Source organism: Pinus tabuliformis, chromosome 4_2 (assembly GCF_031772625.1).
Source record: "Pinus tabuliformis cultivar Carrire ecotype Pingquan chromosome 4_2, CPIR1, whole genome shotgun sequence".
NCBI classification, from domain to species: domain Eukaryota; kingdom Viridiplantae; phylum Streptophyta; class Pinopsida; order Pinales; family Pinaceae; genus Pinus; species Pinus tabuliformis.
The window spans coordinates 687175062-687199783 of NC_142304.1; the positions used below are offsets into that span (position 1 = coordinate 687175062).

At 36.0% G+C, this 24722-nt stretch overlaps 2 pseudogenes; both read right to left on the reverse strand.

The window, feature by feature from the left end:
- Positions 1-19117: 19117 nt before the first annotated feature.
- Positions 19118-19693, reverse strand: LOC149171320 (adenosylhomocysteinase pseudogene; annotated as a pseudogene).
- Positions 19694-19752: 59 nt separating this feature from the next.
- On the reverse strand, positions 19753-20308 carry LOC149171321 (AUGMIN subunit 2 pseudogene; annotated as a pseudogene).
- Between the last annotated feature and the right edge of the window lie 4414 nt (positions 20309-24722).

Here is a 24722-nt window from a genome sequence, read left to right on the forward strand (position 1 = left end):
TCAATCTTCTATCTACATCTAACTGTACAAGAGAGGATTCATCAAACTTTACATCTCTGTTGATGATGATTTTGCGGGTAGTAGGATCCCACAATCTATATCCCTTCGTTCCATCACCATACCCAACAAAGATATACCTTTTAGACTTTGGATCTAATTTAGTTCGCTGATGTTTAGGCACTAGAGCATATGCATCACAGCCAAACTCTCTGAGTTTAGAATAGTCACAAGGGTGTCCTTTCCATACCTCTTGCGGAATCTTGCAGTCTATCGCCGTTGATGGAGATCGGTTTATCACATAACAAGCTGTTGCCACCGCTTCCGTCCACAACTCCTTTGGCAACCCGGTGTTACTCAGCATACACCTTGCTCTCTCTAGAAGAGTCTTGTTCATGCGTTCAGCAACTCCATTCTGCTGAGGAGTATAAACCGTGGTCTTATGTCTCTCGATCCCTGCATCCTTGCAATAGCTGTCAAACTCCTTGGAGGAAAACTCACCACCATTGTCAGTTCTTAAACATTTTATAGTTCTACCAGTGCTATTTTCTACCAATGCTCTAAACTGCTTGAAAACTGTAAAAACATCAGACTTCTTTTTCAACATGTAGACCCAAACTTTCCGAGAAAAGTCATCAATGAATGATACAAAATAAGACGAAACACCATATGACGCTGTAGGGGCTGGACCCCAAACATCTGAATGGATATAATCAAGTATGCCTTTACTAGTATGTTTGCCTGTTTTAAACTTTTGTTTACTTTGTTTACCAAACAGACAATGTTTACAGAAATCCAATTTTCCAGATCTTAGATGAGGAAGTAACTTTCGGTCAGCCAAAATTTTCAATCCTCTTTCACTCATATGCCCCAATCTTTGATGCCATAAGTGAATGGAACTACTGTCATGTTCAGACACAGACACATGATCTGACCCAGTTCTACCTTCTAACTGAAATAGATTTCCTACTTTCTTAGCCTTCATCACTAGTAAAATACCTTTATAGATTTTCATAACTCCACCTTGAATTATAGTTTTATATCCATTTGAATCAAGTGCTCCTAATGAAATCAATTTTTTTCTTAAATCTGGTACATGCCTCACATCAGTTAATATTTTGGTTGTGCCATCAAACATTTGTAGTTGTATGCTTCCAATCCCAACAATATTACATGTTACATCATTACCCATGTACACAACACCATCATCAATTGATTTATATGTTTTAAACCAATCTTTATGAATACACATGTGGTTAGATGCCCCGGAATCTAACAACCAATGTTGATCATGTTTTGAAACATTAACAGACAATACCTCATCACTCATACCTGAACTTGATACTGAACCTGTATCTGTGGTGTTGGCTTCCTTCTTTTCTGTCGAAGAACCTTCTTTAGCAGCCTTCTTTCGCTTCCAGCAATCCTTTTTCAGATGTCCAGCCTTGCCACAATGCCAGCACTTCACCTTTGGCTTCTTTCCTTTGGACTTTGAGCGAGAGTCGCTATGCTTTCCCTCGGAGTGTCTCTCTCGTGAGCGACCTCTGGCCATCATTACCTCTGATGTAGAGGTGTCTGCATTCGACCTCTTCCTCGTCTCCTCAGCCAACAAGGCTCCAAAAACATCGTCAAACTCAAGAATTTCTGATGTACTAAAGCTTATGGAAGTAACAAAATGATCCCAGGATTCAGGCAAAGAACATAATAGAGTTATTGCCTTATCCTCTGAATCAAATTTCACATCTAGACTGTTTAATTGCACCAACAAGGTATTAAAAAAATTCAGGTGATCAGCAATTGAGGTACCTTCTTTCATCCGCAAACTGTAAAGCTGCCATTTCAGGAGAATCCGATTTGTCAAAGATTTCGTCATATAGAGCTTCTCAAGCTTCGACCACAAGCCTGCGGCGGTTTTCTCTGACACAATGTTGAACAGAACATCGTCCGCTAGACATAACCGAATTGCGCTCAGAGCCCTATCGTCCATCTCATCCCATTCATCCTCCGTCATGGAAGGAGGTCTTTTGTTTTTCCCCAACAGTGCTTTCGCCACACCTTGTTGAACCAGCAGATCGTGCATCTTCACCTTCCAGATCTCAAAATTATTCTTGCCATTAAATTTCTCAATTTCAAAACGGGCACTTTGAGTTTTCGCCATTTGATATCAGCAAAAAACACAGTAATCTCCAAATATCCAACCAACAATTTAAAAAATTTCCTATGCCTTAGTTTTTACATAACAAAAAACTGCCTTTGCCTTTACAAAAAAAAACTGCCCTTTGCACTTATTTTACTTTTCTTTATTTTTTTTTTAAAAACAAAGAAACACTTTCATTTTATTTGTGCAAATTCTGTACCATATACACATCTCAAAAAAATAAGATACGTCCCTTTTAAAAAAAAACTTCAATATCCCAGCACACAAAAAATTCCCACAATCTAACTGGCACTGCGTTTTATAGCAGAGACTGGAATATATTCACGCGGGTTTTATCAAATCACACTGCGTAGGGGCTTCTTATGACATTCGGTCATTAAAAAAAAAACAAACACGCGCAGGGACAATACCATTGGCTTGAGAATGGTTTGGGCTTTCGATTTTTCACTGATAAGCTGCGTCATCTTCCACTAATCGCAGATCAAAAAAAAAAAAAAAAATACACCCATTGAACTGTATTCAATAAGAGCATGCCAGAGGTGAATGGCACCGGTCAGAGGCTTTTTCAATACACGCTGTTCTCCACCGTTTTCACATTTCAATACACGCTGTTTTTAATATATATTCCCACGCAGGTTTTTGGAATGGAAATACGCACCGAGTTCATAAACCACTACTGTAATACGCACCAGCAAGTTTAAAACGGGCTCCACGCAGCAATCATGTGCAAGTTTTAAAATGAAAACAGTGAATCTAATGCGCACTCACACCAGGTATAACGTGTGAATCTAATGCGCTCTCACACCAGGTAAAACAAAAAACTAACCATTCATACCTCCACTGCTCCGATCCGCTCCACGCACCAATATACAACACCTCCAGGCAGGGATCCGCTCCACGCAGCCGTATATAGTATAGTACTGCCTTCGGTCTTAACGCAGGACGCAGGTAAGGAACACCAGCTCCAGCACACACACGCACAACACTCAATTACGCGCCCAATTCCAGCACGCAGGTCTGGTCTCTGCCGCGCAGCAGTGATATTCACCCTCCAGCATACAATCTTAGCACCTCCAACATTGCTCTGATACTAATTGTTGGAATTCAGAGGCACCGCAAGTCAATAAAACACACAGCAAAATAAATCAAGTACATAAACACAGTTTTTAACGTGGTTCACCCAACCAATCTGGGCTACGTCCACCAAACATAGGCATCAGAAGTTTATTAATCAAATTAGGAGATTACATCATGAAATCCTCACACTCTCTTAGCAAACATCCGAATGGTTGCCTGTTATATAGCCTAGAGAATCTAACAGCGTCATTAATTCCCTCACATCAAATATAGGAGGCATTAACTCCCTCCCAACAACCTGGAGTTAATCTAGGACCTGAATTCCTATTGTTGTCACCAGCTGAGATTTTTCCTATTTCATCCCAAACAGAAAATCTCAACAAAAATATCCAATGTAAATTATGAATAAAATATTTTAATATGAACTAATATTGACGTATATATTAATAACAAAAAAACCAGTTTAATGTGCTCACCCGTTATGTAATCTTTATAACATTCAAAAATACAATTTAAATGATAAAAAATTACACATTGTTTTTTGCACTCCAAAATAAGTTTTGACCTGAATAAATATGATCCTCTCGGCTCATGTTAGATCCATTGTTAAGATAAATCTATGTTGGTTATGCTTTAAAGTTCGTTTCTCTAGGTGTTTTGCATATCTATAGTAATAATTACATGGTTTGATCAGTGCATTCATCAAAACCCTAATGATGAATAACATTGAACGGTTAGAAACAACCAAAAATATTGAAATATTGTATTAATTAATTTGTATTTTTAAATATATAAATAAATTTAAAATAATTTTAAATGAAATAATTACATTTTAATAGTAAAATTATAGTAGGATTGTGATTTCGTATTGTTTAAAATGCACTTTTAAATGCATAAATGAATTTAGCACCCTAAAAAACACTTGAAACACTCAATATTTGTAAATTAAACAATTTAAATTTATGTTTCTTAAAAATCTCTACTATATTTTAGACAAAAGTGACCATAAAAAATGTATGGAAAATGACCATCTGATTTTTAAATTAAACTACGAACTTTAATTATATAAAATTAGTCACTTAAACTTGTATTTTTTTCAAATTTTAATAAAAGTTCAAATAAAAATAAATACATACAAGCAAATTGTAGATTTTAAATTAAATTAAATTTAATAAAAATCATAGTTGTGAATTGGCATTCACCGGGTCCAATAAAACTAACTTTTCATAAACATGTTATTTTTATTTGCCATATTGGATAGTTATACATTAAAATAAATATTGTGTATATTTTTTAGGAACCAGTTATTTTTATTTGAGTTGTTTTTAGTGGTCACAAAACCACTTTAAATAACAGAAATCAAGATTTCACCTCCAATATCCATATATACAGCCACAAAACCGTTTAAATAATAGAAATCAAAATTTCACCTCAAAATTTTCCACCAGATTTCGGTACCTCAAAATTTAAAAAAAACACACTCACCTCAAAATTTTCCACCAAATTTCGGTACCTCAAAATTAAAAAAAAAACACATGGACAAAAAACAACTCTATTTTTATTTGCCTTGTTAAATAGTCATAAATTAAAATAAATATTGTATACCTTTTTAGAAAAAGATCAATTTAGAAGAAAAAATTAATCAATTTTATTTTAAATTATTCAAATTTAAAAATTGATGTTAAAAATCATTTTCTTTATCCAATAATAAATCAATAAAAAATAACACCAAGTGGGTTATACCATTTTTATTTAGTAGATCGTGGTTGGAAACTAACATCTATTAGAAATAGGTGTTATTTTTTTAATTATTTAATTTTAATATTTAAAATTTATTATTATTTTTGTTTAATTAATTTAATTTTAATATTTTTTTAATTGATTTGAGGGTTAAAAACATTTCCTTCTATAAATTAAATTTTTAATATTGCTTCCCTTTTTGTTTAAAAGATATCCTTTCATAAGTAGCTTTGTTTTTTCAACATCGTCTCCGGTTTATCTTACTACCATATATAAATCATCTTTAAAAAAAAATCCGTTTCATAAGTAGCTTTGTTTTTTCAACATCGCCCCGTGTATCAAACTACCATCTATAAATCATCTTAAAGAATAGGGGTAACATTATTTTTTTTGGAAAGGAAAAAAAAGTCGATTCCATAAATGGTTTTATTTTTTCAATTATTTTATTATTATTTATAAATCATATTAAAATACAGGGTGGCATCATTTAAATTAATTTATATTTATTTTAACTTTAGATGTACCAAGCCCCGAGATGGAACAAATCTCTTCACTCTAAAAGAAGTTTGCATTTTAATAGATTTGATCCTTTTTTGGGCTAAGTAAATCCAGAATTAAGATGGATTTAGGTGGTTTAATTTCACCCTTTAAATAAGCTATATTCCACATGAATACCATGGGTCATTTTTATTTTTATAGGATTATTTTTATTTTGTTATTTTTACTTTTATTTTTTAATTTTTTATTTGTATTTTGATCGAGTTAAAATGTTTATATTACATTAATATTTTTATTTAATTTATTTTTTTCTTTATTTTTATTTTTATTTATGGTACATTATGAATGTTGCAACTCCTGGGGCTACCAACTTTACTTGATCAACGCGGGTTTGTACAAACTTGGAGGTGACAGTGTTACATACATAAACAGATGTGATGGGTCTGCTCTTTGCCATTGCTAAGTTGGCGATAGACCACTATGGTTTTTCAAACCAGACTTTCATTGATTCAGAAGAAGCTTGATTACCAATGAGAAAAAGGGAAATTTACATTAAATGAAATCTTGTCTACTGTAGTAAGGAAAAAGCTGAAATCAAATGCTTAAACACCATTCATCTAATTAACTGCTAAGAGGATTTGCTTCAAAAGAATGCTAAGTTAACATGTGTGTGATCCTACTGTCCTAGGCATGCAATTTGAAACATCTAAACATTCTACTGTTGTGCATGTAAATGAACTCAATAACTCTTTTTTCTTTTTTTGTCTTTTTTGTGTGAAAATGTGAATGCTAACTTCTCTTGGTGATGTGGTAGGTGGACTAGGGATGATGGTGAATAGTCAGATGGCTTGGGAGGCAAGTAGGGGTCTTCTCCTATTTTCCTAGGTGCTTTTTCCACAATTTGGCCTCAAAACAGGCCACTGTAGGTCGACCTACATGATGTCTTAATGCCTCCTACAGGATGTCCTAATGCTCCTACAGGATCCGGCCGAAAGCAAGAGGAGGGATTTGGAAGGTGGTGTAAGGCTTAGGAAAAGTGAATGGTGGGAGAAATGAGGCAAGGGAGTGGCTAGGACTTATTCAGAGCTTAAAACAGAGTTTGTGAGATGGTTGGATTTGCTCAACAAACTTGGAGAAGTGTTCTTATGGAATGATGAATTTGGTGAGGGACTTAGTGGAAAAAAAGTTATAATCATAGAATGATATAGGTGGATATTGGTGGCCACCTACCAAGTCCACTTGGGCCCTCACCATTGTTTCTTTCAGCTTTTCAGTTTCCTTAATTATAGCACAGTTTACTATTTTTAGTAGTTTTTCGGGTCCTGAACTTCCAGAGCCATTTTGAGGCCCTAAACGACGTTTTTTTTGGGAAAAGTGGGAGCAACATGGGTCCATGGACTAGTGTTGCTCTTCCCACAGTTGTAGTTCTCGGATAGATCTTTCTAACGAGATACTGTGCGCGTCAAACGGAGATCGTATGCCAGAGTTACAACCCCGGGAAGTTGATGTACCAATTTACGCAAATGAGGCTCACAGTTCAGCGTTTAATCTTCTAGGGTTAGATTTTTGGATGTTTAGGGTTTTCCATTGCTTCTCAACAATAAATAGACCTTCAAGCCTCATTGTAACACAGTTCAGAGGCATGTGGCTGCCACATCTCTTCTCAGATATTAGCTATCATCGCCCTAGCTAGTTTATTTCCATTTCTTTTTGTAAGCATATTTCAGTATTTTACATTAATGAAATGAAGTATTATTTCCACTGCATCTTTGTGTATATGGCTATCTCTGTATTTTATTGCGTTCCTGTTTAAATCTGGATCAATGGATGAGGTTAGGATGGAGTTGTTGGTCATGAAATATCTTTGCACTGCATCAATCATTGACATTTATCCATGAATCATGTTAAACAAGAAATATTTTCAACTACTAAAGAAAAACAAGATTTCATTATCTAGTCCTATCTCATGCATGGGAAACTTGCAGAATAATGTGAAACCTTTATGAGATCTAATGCAAGGCTAAAGATATCAGAAATGACAATTAAATCATATTCTTGAAAACTAGTAAAATGTTGGCTTAAGTAACAAAAAACCCTAAATTCCATGAGAAATCAGAATTATGTCTTTTTGGGGCTGCATAGGAGTTCTTTCCTCAAACCATGGTCCCTGAAGGGAAGAGTGAGGCCAAATCCACCTACTAGCAACTTTTTGATATTCCTTTATCTTCCTAAGCTACTGCTAAAGTAATACACAAATGGAAGCAAACTAATCAAATCCACAACTACTTGCAATGAAATAATGCTAAATACAATTCAACCATTAATATATGAAATTAACTAAGCATACAGATAGAAGAAGAGGAGCCTTTTTTGCTAGGGTTAGGCCCTAACCCAAGAGCTTCAACCCTCTGAGTCAACTCAGTGCTGGATCAAGGAAATGCTCATTCTCATTATCATATCAGAAAATTACATAACAATATCTTCCACAAGTCTTGAACTCGAAAAATGCTTAGTGCTTTTACATCAAAAATTTGAATCCTAATGAGGCTTTAGGCCTCCTTATTTATACAACTAAAGTCTCCAATGAATTCCTTAACTATATGGAGGCTCGACTCCCAAACTCAAGATGAACTGGCTCTTTAACTATCACTGGCTCGACTGCCTTTTGATCTTCATGACTCAGCTACTTGCAACTCTGAGTTAGTGTGAGTTGATGGAGGAATATTCGAATGAATGAGGAGTAAATGAGGAAAATCTATCTCTTACATTCTCTCCTCCTTGTCTCATTCGAGTTTCTACCCTTAATTAGCCAAAATTGCCATGATTTGCTTTAGAAAACCTACAACCAATGCATATTAGTCCACTAGGCATAACATCTTACTTTTATTCATCTCATTAAGAAAAATATAATCAAAATATGTAAGGAATTATGAGAAGAGTTGATTTAAATAAGCTTGGAGGTGTATTAAGTTCCATATAGTTACCCAATGATAAGGTTGATCATCACCCCCTACTAAAAGTGTTGCTCATCCTCTGAGCAACTCAATCTATATCCATGTCCTTCATTTCTCTAGTGGCTTCCCTGACATCCCATGCTTCTGCTGTAATTTCCTCTTCCTGTGAATAGAATCACGCCTTCCTCTCTATCTCCTCCCACTGCTTTCTATCTTCCTCTTCCTTCCTTCCTTCTAACATTCCTAAGAGCAGTGATGGACTGAGTCTCAAGTCAATCCAATTGAAGAGTCTTTGGAGAGCTTGCTTGTACATGGGTATTCTTTAGTGCCTCTCTCAGTCTCTAAGGAGAATGGTACTCTCTGATTTTCAAGCTATAGGGCAAATTATTCCATCTCCTTTGGCAAACTTGCATGCTGTCATCCCCTTACACCCTGAACATGTCCTCAAAGTGTGTGATTGCTTGCTCTTGGGTAGCAAGGTACCTAGGTGCAAGCATAGGGTCATGCGCAATCAGGTTGTGGGTGTTGATGACAACCATTGGATTTGATTGCTCAAGTCTTATCATGAGGGGTTCTGTCTCTTCTCTTGCCATTACTCTCTTCATCTCTGCAACTCTTGCCTCCTCATTATTCATCCATGATTCAAAGGCCATCAATTGCAAATCCCCTAGTTTTGAATTTGGGTCCCACACATTCGGATTGTTAAGGCCAAGTTGTGTAGGTAAAACTAAAATAGTTTAGCTCTATCCTCCAAGGTGATTTTATCACAGAGATCAATGAATTGTCTGTAATCTTAGAAGGGCATACTGTCTCTATGTGCTAAAGTCTTATTTTGGAACTATAGCTACTGTTCCTTAAGATACAATGCATAAGACTTTGTTGGCATCCTGCACTGGGTTGCCTCTAAGGATAAACTAGCCATGGATGTCATTTGACTTTCTCTTTCTTGTGACTATCCCGTTAGCCATGCATTCTCTACTTCCAAATGAGCTTTCATCATTGCCTCTCTGTCCCTTATGCTGCTTAGTTATTTTCCCATGTCCTTTACTTCTCCTCCATGTGGCCTATATCCTCCACTCCTTTAGATTTGGCAATTTGCATCCGCCTATGTGTTCTTGCCCTTTCTTTTTCAATCTCAAAGAATAAGGGGATGCCAAATTTCTGTGGAATGACCCTACCCCCTTCAATGAACCTGTAGTAAGAGTCAAGGTTGGGTTGAGGACTAGATTCCCTCAGTTTTGGATCTTCCTTCTTTGTTTCTTGCTGAATGATCCCTTCTTGGTCCATTTTCTGAGTTTCCTGTAGGTTTAGCAGAGTTTCCTATAGGATGGCCTCTGCTTCCTATAGGTCCTTTTGTGTCTCCTGTAGGGGACCTTTTCCTTTGGATGAGGTAGACCTGGTGACAGGCCTCCTAACATAAGTGATGGGAGATTTGGGAGAGGCTTGTCCTGATGATCCTTCTCCTTGATTTTTCACAAGAGGAGCTATCTTTTCTTGCTGCTTTGGTGAGTCTTCAATGACAATAGGAAATTTGGTGGGTGTTTGAGGTTTTCCTTGCCTGATCCTTGTACTTTTTCTTGTCCTAAAGTACAATGGGGTTTGTCTCTGTCTCTTCCCTTTTTGCTTGATAGGTGTATTTAGAGTAGTAAGAGCAATTGTTTCCTCTTTCTTAGTGGGTTCTAGAGATACCCTTGGTGATTCCTCCCCCATTTTGCCTTGAAATGTAGACCTCTGTTCTTCCTTGCCTTTTGCTTCCTCTTTTCCATTCTCCTTCTCATCCTTGCCTTTCTCTTCTTCTTCTCCCTCCAGTTCCTCACTTTGATCATCATTTTCTCTTTTTGCATCTTCTTTTGTCTCTTCATCACTTTCCTCCTCCTTTGTTTCCTCTCCTTTTTCCTCTATTTCTTCTTCATCCCTCTCACTAGTAGTGGGGCTTTTGTCATATTCAAGAGCTTTTATTTCTCCATCTGCCTGCATGTCTCTGAAAGTTGTCCATGTAATAGGGAGTCTTAGGATTTGGAGGGCATCTTCTAGGATAAGTTTGATTAACCCATGATGGGCTAGATGTTGATGTTTTCCTTCCTGCACTTTGATGCTCATATCTATTACTGATTGAAGAAGAAAGTAAGGTATGCTCAATCTTTTTTGAGGAGGCGTGTCTGCTCCAAACCTCAGTTCTTGGAGAATCTTGAAATGGTATCCATATACCACACTATATCTTCCTTCACATGATATATACTTAATGGGGTGGTAGCTAATTTCAGTCCAAGGGTATGGCAGGCTCTCTCTTCTAACCCCATTTTTGTCCTCCATTGCCTCCTCTCCTGATCTAAATGGAAAATGGCATCAACCCATGGTATTCATCCACCCATGGAATTTACCCATGGTATTGTAAGTGGCATCCACTCATGGTATTTATCCACCCATGGTATTGTAAGTGTCATGCACCCATGATATTCATTCACCGATGGTATTTTCCCATGGTATTATGACATCCACACATGGTATTCATTCACCCATGGAATTGAACCGTGGTATTGTGACATCCATCCATGGTATTCATTCACCCGTGGTATTGTGACATTCACCCATGGTATTCATTCATCCATGGAATTGACCCGTGGTATTGTAATTAAAAAATACCATAAGTAACAAGTCGCATTTTGTAAAAGGACAGATTGTCCACCACAATGTATTCCTTACAATTATTATCCATTTTAATAAAAAAAAAAATTTTGTGGTTTTGTTTATTGGGCATTCTACTCTTTTTCTTCTCGCAATTTCAATTTTTCAAATCTTGGGGGCCTCCCCTCAAGATCTGGATCAATGGTATCAGAGCAGGTTATGATTCCATGGGAATGAGGGTTTCATGCATATTTCAGTTTCAAATTTTTGCAGCAATATTCAACAAACTTCAGGCACACGCTGTGACCTCCACAAAGCACTTTCTTGGGCCAAGTAGGAAGAATTTTTTATTTTTCATTTTTTTGCAGGAATTTTTTTTGGGCAGCGAGTTTGCAGATCAGATATGAAAAATTTGGTGCAATATTTACAAAATAAAATAACATATCTGGATTCCTTGTGAAAAAATACCAAAAAAAAAAAAAAAAAAACGGTCAAATCAGAGTCTAGATGAGGGAGATATCTTTGATCTAAAATCAGCTATGTTGTAGACTTTTTTTTCTGACGACAACTAATGGGCGATGACTCTCCTATCATTTTTTGAAGTTTTTGTCCATAATTTTAGAAAAATAATTGTAGATTTGAGCTCTTCTTAAAAAATCACCCAATTTAAAAAACAAAATGGGTTGAACCAAAGTTCGGATGTGGGAGATATCGCTGATTTAAAATACACTAACTTCTTCTTCTTCTTTCTTCTTTTTCTTTCTTCTTCTTCTTCTTCTTCTTTTTTTTTTTTTTTTTTTTTTTTTCAGAACTTTTGTGACGGCGGAAAAATTGCAGTGCAAATCTGACATTCTAGAGTGTCCAGATAAGGATTTCCAACACATGGGAAGATGGAAAATGGTCATTCTGCTTCCAAAAATAGGTTATAATAAATATTTTGAGTTATATTGACTGAGTTATGTCCATTTTAATTCTACAGGTTCCCATTGGTGAAGTGCCCTCCCACCCCACTTTAGTAGGCACCTGCTTCACATTCATCAGTTTTAGCATTGCAGCATTGGCTTGGGTTATTTGGAGATGTGCCCTCCCACCCCAGGATATGTAAGCACCTGCTACTTCATCAACAAACAACATCATGGTTATGGGTCAACCGCACAAAATCCTTGTCATCGAAGTCCATTTGCTAGGCTGCACACTGTTAGTATCATAGTTGGTCACAAGCATTACAGGGTATCTCTATCCTGGAATCTTCTTTTGTCATGGTTATGTGTCATCTAGAAACCCACACTTCATTGAATTCCATTTGCTACGCCGCACACTGTCAGTATCATAGTTGGTCACAAGCATTATAGAGTATCTCTATCCTCAGATCTTCGTTCATCATGGTTATGGGTCATCCACAAACCCACACTTCATCGAAGTCCATTTGCGAGGCCGCACATTGTTAGTATCACAGTTGGTCATAAGAATTATAGGGTATTTCTATCCTCAAATCTTCGTTCATCATGGTTATGCGTTAACCACATAAAATCCTTCTCTTAAGTGGCTCTTCATATTCAACAAAGGCCTCACAGGAGGGAATTTCACGCAATGGGGACTATTGCTTCTTAAGGAGGGAGGAATGATCCGAATGGAAAATGGAATCAACCCATGGTATTCATCCACCCATGTTATTCATCCACCCATGATATTGTAAGTGGCGTCCACTCATGGTATTTATCCATCCATGGTATTGTAAATGTCATCCACCCATGGTATTCATTCATTGATGGTATTTTCCCATGGTATTATGACATCCACACATGGTATTCATTCACCCATGGAGTTGACCCGTGGTATTATGACATCCACCCATGGTATTCATTCACCCATGGAATTGACCCGTGGTAATGTAACTGAAAAATACTATAAGTTACAAGTCGCATTTTGTAAAAGGACAGATTATCCACCATAACGTAGTCCTTATAGTTATTATCTATTTTAATAAAAAAAATTCTTTGTGGTTTTGTTTATTGGGCTTTCTACTCTTTTTCTTCTCGCAATTTCAATTTTTCAAATCTTAGGGGCCTCCCCCAAGATCCAGATCATCTCCTTCCAAAAAGAATTTCTTCTTTGCAAGTTGGTTGTTACCCTTATCTTCCTTTATCCAAGGCAACCCTAAAGGAAGTGTGGTGATTTTGATTATGACTTCAGGGGTGATTTCTTCTGTGAGGCCTTTCACCACAGCAATGGCATGGGTCCTAGTTAATGGTATGAGTGAGAGAGCAAAGTCTCTAGCCACCTCATCAATGTATCCCCTCATTTTTACAAAGAAACCCATCCAATTGTGCCTTGTGAAGATCTATACTACAGGAGGGTGCTGATGAATTCTCATTGTGTTTTTGGGTTCCCTCTTGTTAAATCCCCATGTCATTTTTCCTTTGATGATTATGAAGGCTTGTATGGGTCTAATTCCAAATTCTAATGGGTGAGAGATTTTAAATGACAATTCTATACATAATTCCCTTGGACTGCTATTTCCTTAACCAAATGGAAGGTTTTTCTATATTTTTTTTAACTTGGAAAAGGTGGGAAGGTATAGCTCCTACCTCCTGGTTACTGCCTGATGAAGCCAACCTTTGATTTTTCCTCTCTAAATGCCCACTGCCAATCCTGTAGATGAATGCACTCTATCATGTAGGTTCTCCTGTAGATTTTCCTTTAGGATCCTGTAGGTGCTCTTGCGATGAAAAATTGCTCACTTTCTTTCCTGTAGACACTGCTTCAAGAACTGAGAGCAACCTTTCTTCGATGTATCCTTGAGATTGTGAATGCTTCCTTTGCATGGGAGTTAGTGTTTTATTTCCTCATATGGGTGATTGTGTGGGATGGTGTGCTGGCGATCGAAGTATGAGCACCCACTTTTGGACTGTTGGTCCCACTACCACTTCATCATTCCTCCTTACCTCGTAATCATCTCCCACTTTGGTCATCCGTAACTTAACCATTTTTGGCCTCATCTCCTCTTTCCCCTGATTTGACTGCTACCACGTGTGTAGTGAACTAACTGTATTCTCCTCGTTGATTGGCCGAAGGTGGCCAAGTTAACTGGCCACCTTTTATTATAAAGCCAACTCTTACACAAATTTACATTTTTGATCATATTATGCTAACGAGAGAGCTTAATCGAGATGGCATACCTGTGGTAAGATGCCTTGATGGTGTTGCTTGTTGGAGAATGATGTCCCTGTTGGGAAATTTAATTGCTTAAATTGCTTTCATTAAATTATCAACCAGGGAAACTCATAAGCTTCTGATGATGCCAACAAAATATATGCAGGAGTAGGCAACTAACTCTATGTCTAACTAAATTATTTACGATTAACTATAATATGCAAGGGAAGAGGCTCCTGATTGAGGAGGTCCTGGTTGTCCTTCCCTACAATATTATAGATTGAAAAGAAATCATTGATTACATAAAACTAGAAACTTGAAATAAAGACAAGAGAATGAACTTTAATTGTTGTTCAGATTCAAATAGAGAGAAAGACTAACTTAGTCCCTTGATTGTTCCCTCATATACTAATCCAAACTAAACTAAGATTCATTCATAAGCATAAGAAATGAAATAACTTGAAACATAAAAGCAAAAGAATGAATTTCAATTATCATGCAAATCAAATGGAGAGAGAGAGAGCCTAACTTAGACCCTTGGATATCCCCTCATATGCTGATAAGATTTTAATTTAAAACTCATTCATCAATCACAAACAAATCCTCAAACATCTAAGCAATGAAATAAGATCTATTATGAAATAAAATGTTCCTTTGATCCTTCTAGAGTGAGCTCAATTCTCCTAAGAACAAAGTGACAAGTTATTCCATAAATTCATATCCTACATTAACACAATTTATATCTAAAACTATATAATGGAAATTTATGTAAAATGAAGCTTTATTCTATTCCATCATAAATTGGATACATGCTCCAAGAGTCCTCTCTTTGGAATGGAGGAGGTACTCCTATTTATACAATGGGATGAGATAACAAACTCATAATGATGATCCACTAATCTCTCTTTAGTTCCATACATTTCTCAACCATCTAGACACATAACCCTATCCTCCATGATCTCCTCCATGAGGTCCATGATCTTCTCCATGAGATCATGATCTTTTCCATGAGGCTTATCTTATCAAATTCGAATTTGATCATTCAAGGCCACATAAAGATGCCCTAGAAGCTTCCTTTGTACCTACACATGTCAACAAACTCATTCTAATTGTTAGGTATAAGTATAAGCATATTATTTTCTAAAATTTAACCATAAATCCACTTTAAAATGTTAAGAATTAATAAACTTTGGAAAAGCATAGTTATAACCCAATAATGAGGTAAATGTAATGATGTGGAGGTGGAATGGAGGTGACATGAAGGTAAAATGTGAAGATATTGGTGAATAATGGAGTGAGAATACAGACAATTTTGAGGCCCAACATACCCCCAAACTGAAGGTATTGCATGTCCTCATGCAATCTATTACATTACTTTTTGATATTTGAGCTTTGGCTTAAACTCTGCATGATATCATTTACTTAACTTTTGCAAAGCATTTTTGATGAACTGCAACTTGGTTGGTTCTTGTGTTTCAACCATATTTTGTTTGTTGCATTCAATGTATTATCTTTGCATATTGATAATGTGATTTTTATTGCAGAGTATTTTTGTTGGAATGCGTCATGGTTGGTTCCTGTGTAACAACCATGATTGTGTTGGCATCCAATAAACTTTTAAATACTTTTGACAAAGCCATTTGTATGCTCATGTAATAGTGAATATATTTTGAAGGTAAGTGGGGCTTAGAATGTGATATATGAATGTGGATGTTATATGAATGTGACGAAGTATGTATGTAAATGTATCCTTCCCCTTAAACAGATGGTTTGGGCAGTTATGTGAAATGGGGAAAGGAAGGGTAAAGGATGTGAATTTTTTCCAAAAAATATTATTCTAACTTTTCAAGGAATTTAATGGTTAAAAGTTAAAAAATATCATACCTTAACTTACCCTTCCAAAAATGGATGAGTCATTTACTTAACCTTTGCAAAGCATTTTTGATGAACTGCAACTTGGTTGGTTCTTGTGTTTCAACCATATTTTGTTTGTTGCATTCAATGTATTATCTTTTCATATTGATAATGTGATTTTTATTGCAGAGTATTTTTGTTGGAATGCATCATGGTTGGTTCTTGTGTAACAACCATGATTGTGTTGGCATCCAATTAACTTTTAAATACTTTTGACAAAGCCATTTGTATGCTCATGTAATAGTGAATATATTTTGAAGGTAAGTGGGGTTTAGAATGTGATATATGAATGTGGATGTTATATGAATGTGACAAAGTATGTATGTAAATGTATCCTTCCCCTTAAACGGATGGTTTGGGCAGTTATGTGAAATGGGGAAAGGAAGGGGAAAGGATGTGAAGTTTTTCCAAAAAATATTATTCTAACTTTTCAAGGAATTTAATGGTTAAAAGTTAGAAAATATCATACCTTAACTTACCCTTCCAAAAATGGATGAGATTTGTGTACGTGTAGCTACAAAAACTGTTGTTCATAGTCTTCTTTACTTGGTTGTGAAAATGGTGGATGAAATCGAAAAAGTGAATCTTTTATTGTTGCTGCATCTGCTGTTGAATCTGATGTTGGATCTTCTGCTGAATGTTCGGAATCTTCTGCTGAATGTGGCTGAAAATGTATAAGGCTTGGAAGGTATACAAAATATAGAAGTTACATTTCCCCCCAACCTTATTTATTGACTTGTCCTCAAGTGATGACAAACTGAAAAACAATGAAAGGAAATTGGCTTCATCTGCTACAAAATATGGGTCTTCAAGTCTTCAATGCTCGATGGCACAAATCTTACTATGTGATTAAATGTGTTGATGTCGAACATAGCAAGAAGTTGTTGACTTAGTGGCCGTTAATGAATGCCCCTAGCCAACACAAGAGCTCCCACCATTGATTCCAATGGGAGTCAAGATGCCTAACACATCTTTGTAGGTACGAATAAATTTGTCGTGGTCGAGTCACCTACAAGATCCAACGAACAAGGGATATTAATGTACTCCCATTGTTCATTGGCAAGAGTACTTGCCATTAAGGCATGCAAGCCTCTAGGTGTTTTTTCAATGATACTTAGACTCTAGGACTTTGACTCAAGCAGGGTTTTATTGGCGGAAATGAAGGGGAATGGTAATGACAAGGAAAATGGCAATAAGCTTGTAAGGAATGGATGTAAGGAAATGCATGGTGTATGAATAAGAACTCTTGCTGTGAAAAATGGATATGGAAATGTCATGCTTACAATTGGTGGAATTCAAAATCTTTTTCAGAAAGGGAGGTGCAAGGTAGTGGTTGTGGAGATGGATTTGTCTTCAAAATTTTTCATGAATTCAGTCTTTGGAAGACTAATTGTCATCACAATGCAATCTCCTTAATGATCACTTTGTTATCCTGTAACCTGTAAAAAAACTTGGCAGAAAGAAAACATAAGTTTGTTCAAGAAGAATTGCTCATTTCCTTCATGATTCTTACGCAAAAATTTCATACCAAATAAAATAGATTTAAGAAAAATCAAAGTGTTGAAAGTAACTCAATTCATGATATCAATTTCAATCCATTCTTAAAAACAACCCTGAAAAATAATACCCCTGTCAGATAACTTCTGAAATGTGCTCGGCAAAAAGATTGACATGAGAAATATCTGTTCTGTTCTGCATATTAGTATGTCACATAAAAGCATTTAACAGAAAGATGTGAGGAGTTAATGCCAACTTGAAGCTATCGAAACAAGTATCCTCCAATGTTTGATAAATCGATTTTTGAAATTTGTTTCCAAGTATTCCATTTTTTTAATTTTCAAATCTGTGTGAATTTTGTGAACTTTTATTGTTTATTTTTTATTATTTTATTTATTTATTTTATTTATTATTATTATTATTAATATTATTTTTTTATCTTTTTTTAAACAATAAATTTTAAAAAGAAAATATGAAAACATAATTTTATTATTATTATGTTGATTTTATTTATTTATTTAGATTTTTTTAAACAACAAATTAAAAAACATAAATTTTTTAATTTGTTATTTAAGTTGAGATTTTTTTTTAAGTTGTAAAATCAACAATTTTTTTTATTAAAACCTAATAAAGAAAAATTCTAAAAATAAACTATAACTAAAATGAAGGTTTTTTTTTTTGGTTAATAAAATAAAATAAGAAAATCACAAGAAAATTGTTTTGTGTTTTTTTTTTTAATTTTTTTTATTATCCAAAATATTAAATAAATAAAAAGGAAATTTTTACTTATTTTCTCTTTTTTTTTTAATCAACACACAAAATATTCTTTATTTTTATTTAAATAACAAATTAAAAACAATTGTTTTTTAATTTATTATTTATGTTGATTTATATATATATATATATATATATATATATATATATATATATATATATATATATATATATATATATATATATATATTTTAGTTGAAAAAAAAAAACTAATTACAAATCCACAATCCGTAAGCAAAGTTATTTTTGATTTTATCAACACACTAAATATTCGTTATTTTTATTGAAATAACAAATTAAAAACAAATTTTTTTGAATTTATTATTTATGTTGATTTTTTTAGATTTTTTTTTAGTTGTAAAAAAAACTAATTAAAAAAAAACAACAAACCGTATTCAAATCTGATCTTCCCCTTAAAACCGGGCTCTACAACTGAATATCTGTTCTTAAGCATATTCAACGGATTCCACGTACTCCAGTCGTTGAGAATTTTCCATTATTATTTTATTTTGGCACATATACCTTCTGAGCGCAGGAGATAGGTGTTGCAACTCTTCACGAGTCACAGGTGCCGCAATTCTCCACGGAACACAGGTGCTGCAACTTTGTCAACAATTGTTTCAACTCTCCGTGGGGCAAAGGTGCTGCAACTTTGAAGAAGGGCGTTGTGAATCCACGCTAGCTTGTCTATCAACTATTCAGTGCTTCAGCGCTGCCCTCCTAAGCTGGTTTAAGCAATGATGGTCTCTTTGATCAATCCCAAAACCATCTGAGACTCCAGATTCGTGGTAGACTCCGGATCTGGCACCTTACCGGTCTTGGCAAACTCCTCCTCGGCCTTGACCCCCTCATGGATCAACAAAGTTGCATCACCACCGTCATCAACAATTAGATCAGGGCCACCGCCTGGACCCTAGTCAAGAGCCCTTTCAGTACACCACCAGTACTCCTGCAGTGTCTCCCCCTTCCAAGCGAACACCGCAGCGCTGTTTTATTTGGTATGCAATAGCCGCGGCGGCGTGGTCCTGCGTGGAGAAAATGTTGCAGGAACACCATCTCACCTCAGCACCCAGAGCCGTGAGGGTCTCAATGAACACCGCGGTCTGGATGGTCATGTGGAGAGACCCAGTGATCCGGGCACCCTTAAAGGCTGAGCGGAGCCGAACTCAGCTCTGCAGGCCATCAATCCAGGCATCTCAACTTCGGCCATTTCAATTTCCAACCTCCCAAAATCCGCCTGGGACAGATCCTTCACCTTGAATTCCCGTCCGGACACAGTTTTCTCGGCCAGAAGCGCCATTGCTGCGGAGAACTTCTTTTTCAGAGCCAATAATGTCATCAAACCCATTAGGATGCACTTCCCATTCATGAGGCTCCCACCATGGGAACTGCCATGATGATCGTCAGCCCAAAATGCTCTAGAAAGGTAGTCGTCCCAGCTGTAGTTAAGGCTCCATAATCACTGGCTTCTTTAAGCAACAACTCTGAAAATTGGCACTGAAACTCTGCTTCAACTGGAAGGCAATCAAGTGAATAGGGCTGCTGAAGACGTGCTATGATTCGATCCTTATTTTGAATGACATCTTTCAGTATAGAAGTGGTCTTAGCAAGCTTTTGACATTTTTTTCATTTCACTCACATGGGTGAGATGTGCCACACTGTTATCATCCTGTCGACCTTGCAGTTCTACTTGCAAATTTTCCAAATTACGTTGCACAGATGTAAGGTCTCTCAAAACTCTTATCAAAGTATCACTTTTATCAGTAAGACCTGTCACATTACCCAAATTTTGCACATCTTCCTGTGGAACAGAGAAGCCAAGATTGGAAGCAATGGAGAGGGCATCTGCCATGCCTCCCAGACGCCGCAACGGTTTCTTCCCCACCCATGTTGTGTCTCCACCTCCTGCTCCCATCGCCATCCCCCTCGAATTCCAATGTGAATACGCAGGATTTGTTTATACAATAGCCTTCGGAGGGAATCTAACCCAGCTGTTTGAGGCTGCAAAACCATCGCAGCGTGATGTAGGGAATGATACCGCTGGAAGAGGATATCCTTGTGAAACACACGATGTACCCAATAATACAAGGCCTCGGCTGGCCCCATGTGCAAAATCGCAAGGAAAATCAGCCCTCCTGCGTTCCACGCAGGCATGTCACGGAGAAATGGTAAGAAATGATGCGCCGCAGTAGCCATGAACGCCTGCAACAAGAGAAAATTGTCCTAGTCCCATTCTCGGTCCATTTGATCGAACTCCGCATCTTTTATTTTTATTTTGTTTTGTGTTTAATGTTGTTTTTATTTAATGTTTTGCATTTTTTTTAAATATCTAAAAAAACAAAAAAAATGGTTAGTTTTTTTTAAATATCTAGAAAAAACAAAAGAAATGGTTAGTTTTTTTTTTTTTTTTTTAATAATAATATGTATATATATGATACATATATTATTATTATTTGTGGAAATTTTTATTTCTAAAATTAAAAAAAACTAAATTTCATCTAAAAATTTAAAGGTTTTTTTTTTTCTCATTCACAAATTTTTTTATTGTCATGTCACAGATTAATTTTTCAGCAAGAGTATTTTTATTCGAACTAAATCAATGGATTTTCTGATCTTCCTTATCGCACGAAGCGCAGGAAGAGAGCATACTAATCAATTGATTTGTTTTTATTTATGCAGGGGGGGTTTTAAAAAAACTGACTTTAAAACTAGCTAAATACTAAAACATCAGAAAACTCAAACTTGAACTCCTTTGTGAAGATCCTGCTGTCACCAGGTTTCACAAGTTAGTTTTTCTAAAGAAAAATACTAGTACTGAATTAAATTCCTAATGCCTAATCCCTTAGCACCATCCCCGGCAACGACGCCAAAATGTTGGGCAATTTAATTGCTTAAATTGCTTTCATTAAATTATCAACCAGGGAAACTCGTAAGCTTGTGATGATGCCAGCAAAATATATGCAGGAGTAGGAAACTAACTATCTGTCTAACTAAATTATTTACGATTCAATATAATATGTAAGGGAAGAGGCTCCTGATTGAGGAGGTCCTGGTTGTCCTTCCCTACAATATTATAGATTGAAAAGAAATCATTGATTACATAAAACTAGAAACTTGAAATAAAGACAAGAGAATGAAATTTAATTGTTGTTCAGATTCAAATAGAGAGAAAGACTAACTTAGTCCCTTGATTGTTCCCTCATATAATAATCCAAACTAAACTAAGATTCATTCATAAGCATAAGAAATGAAATAACTTGAAACATAAAAGAAAAATAATGAATTTCAATTATCATGCAAATCAAATGGAGAGAGAGAGAGCCTAACTTAGACCCTTGGATATCCCCTCATATGCTGATAAGATTTTAATTTAAAACTCATTCATCAATCACAAACAAATCCACAAACATCTAAGCAATGAAATAAGATCTATTATGAAATAAAATGTTCCTTTGATCCTTCTAGAGTGAGCTCAATTCTCCTAAGAACAAAGTGACAAGTTATTCCATAAATTCATATCCTACATTAACATAATTTATATCTAAAACTATATAATGGAAATTTATGTAAAATGAAGCTTTATTCTATTCCATCATAAATTGGATACATGCTCCAAGATTCCTCTCTTTGGAATGGAGGAGGTACTCCTATTTATACATTGGGATGAGATAACAAACTCATAATGATGATCCACTAATCTCTCTTTAGTTCCATACATTTCTCAACCATCTAGACACATAACCCTATCCTCCATGATCTCCTCCATGAGGTCCATGATCTTCTCCATGAGATCATGATCTTTTCCATGAGGCTTATCTTATCAAATTCGAATTTGATCATTCAAGGCCACATAAAGATGCCCTGGAAGCTTCCTTTGTACCTACACATGTCAACAAACTCATTCTAATTGTTAGGTATAAGTATAAGCATATTATTTTCTAAAATTTAACCATAAATCCACTTTAAAATGTTAAGAATTAATAAACTTTGGAAAAGCATAGTTATAACCCAATAATGAGGTAAATGTAATGATGTGGAAGTGGAATGGAGGTGAAATGAAGGTAAAATGTGAAGATATTGGTGAATAATGGAGTGAGAATAAGGACAATTTTGAGGCCCAACAGTCCCTGCTGTGTATTTGCTGCATATGTTTTTGTTTGTTTGTTTGTTTTTTTTTATGTGTATATATATATATATTGGCCTCCTTTGATGCTTTTTTCTTTGATGTGTAGGGACTGGAGGGTGATGCTGATGATCCTGTTTTTGCTGCTAAGCCCTAGAGGAGCTTCCTTGACAATAGGATCTTTATGCTGAAGATGACTGCACCTGTGAAATTTCTATTTGTGGGAAAGGGTGCTACAGGATTTCCTACAGGATGTCCTGTAGCTGCCTCTCCCTTAAATTTTTATTCATTCCTTCACTTTTGGAGCATGAGGATTGTTGTCATGGGTAGAGAAGGGGTCTAGTGATTGGTAGGTGAGAGGTATAGCCTTCAAGTATTTTCCCTTTTTTTCTTTAAATGTAACCTTTTTGAAACTGACTTATTGGATGAATGCAGGGGTAATCATGGTGGTGAAAGGCATGGCGATGAGGTGGTGAAGTAAAAGTTTTATTTTTTTGACACAAGAAGGTAATCCCCTTTGCTCTAGGGTCACTTTCCTTGGGATTCCCAAACCACTATAATTCCTACAGGATCATCCTATAGGTTTTCAGGGAATCTTGTAGAAAACAAAGAACCCGTGCAAACTGAGCTAGATGAGTTCATAAATGGAGGGAATGATGAAATGATGAAGAATATGGGATGGAGGAGTGAAAATATGAATTATATAGGTCCTTCTGATCCTCTCTTATTGCTCTGATCCTCCTCCTCCTCACCTGCAAACAACATTTTCAAAGTTTTTCTTTTCTCTCTTATATATATATATATTTTGTTTTTTTCTCTTTTTTTTTTTTGTTTTGAAAACAACTAGTCTGCCTCCAAGAGGTTTTCATCCTAGTTTCTTTCCCTGGGTGCCTCAAAAGAGGTTTTCACCCAGAGATCTTTTTATCTCTTTTTTCTTTTATTTTTTGACATCATTGGGCCACCTCAAGAGTTTTTGAACCCAACAATGGGACTCAGGTGCCTCAAGGAGGTTTTCACCCGAGTCTCTTTACTTTTTCTATTTTTTATTTTTTTTATTTATATTTTATTTATATTTTTTATTTTTTCAATGACTTGATGGGGTAGAAGCTGAGACTTGATCCACTACCATCACTATCTTGCTGATGCCATTGATGAATTCTTGCTTTGACAAGGGCTTCTTGTAGACCTTTAATCTGTTCCCATTGACAAGTAAAGGAATAGCATATGCATTAATGGTTCTTATCTGCACTGAACTATTATCATGACATTTTTCTATGACATAAGGCCCTAACCATCTAGTCCTTAACTTTTCTTTAAAATCCTTGTACCTAGAATCATACAACAAGGCCTAATCACCTTCTTGAAATTGTTTGTCCTTTATGTTCTTGTCATGCCAGATCTTCCTTTGAACTTCAGTCACCTCCATGTGCAAGAGGGCCTGTATTCTAAACTCATCTAACCCATTCATCTGGTGCAATCTCTCTTGTTCTGCCCTAGTGAGATTTAGATCTAGTTGTGCTTCCATTCTTAAGGTGTTGGATTCAAACTCAATGGACAACAGGGCCTTCTTGCCATAGACCAACTCATAATGAGTGAATCCAGTGGTGGTCTTCCAGGTGTTATTGTAGGCCCAAGTGGCCTCAACTAATCTATCTTCCCAGTCCTTTCTATTGTTGCTAATCACTTTGGTCAAAATTCCCTCCAACGCTCTATTGGTCATCTCCACTTGCCCGTTAGCTTATGGGTGGTAAGGAGTGGATGTTCTATGTTTGATCTTGTGCTGGCTTAACAAATTTTCAATCATGTGAAATGTAAACTGGTTTCCTTGATCAGTGACCAGTTCTCTAGGGTACCCAAACTTATAAAATACATTTTCACTTAAGAACTTAACCACTTTCTCCTATGTTGCTGCTTTGATGGCCTTCACTTCAGTCCACTTGGTTAGATAGTCAGTGCACACAATGATGTATTGCTTTTTCCTGGTGGAGGGTCAATGAGTCCAATGAAATCCATGCCCCACTTGTCAAATGGATCGAAAGTCACTTGAGGTTGCATAGGCATTTCATCCCTTGGGGTAGGTTTCCCCATCCTTTGGCATCGATCACATTGACTAGTATACCTCCTCACATCTTGGTGAAGAGTGGGCTAGTAATAACCAGCTTGTATCACCTTGAATGTTGTCCTCTTGGCTGCAAAGTGACCTCCATAAGGC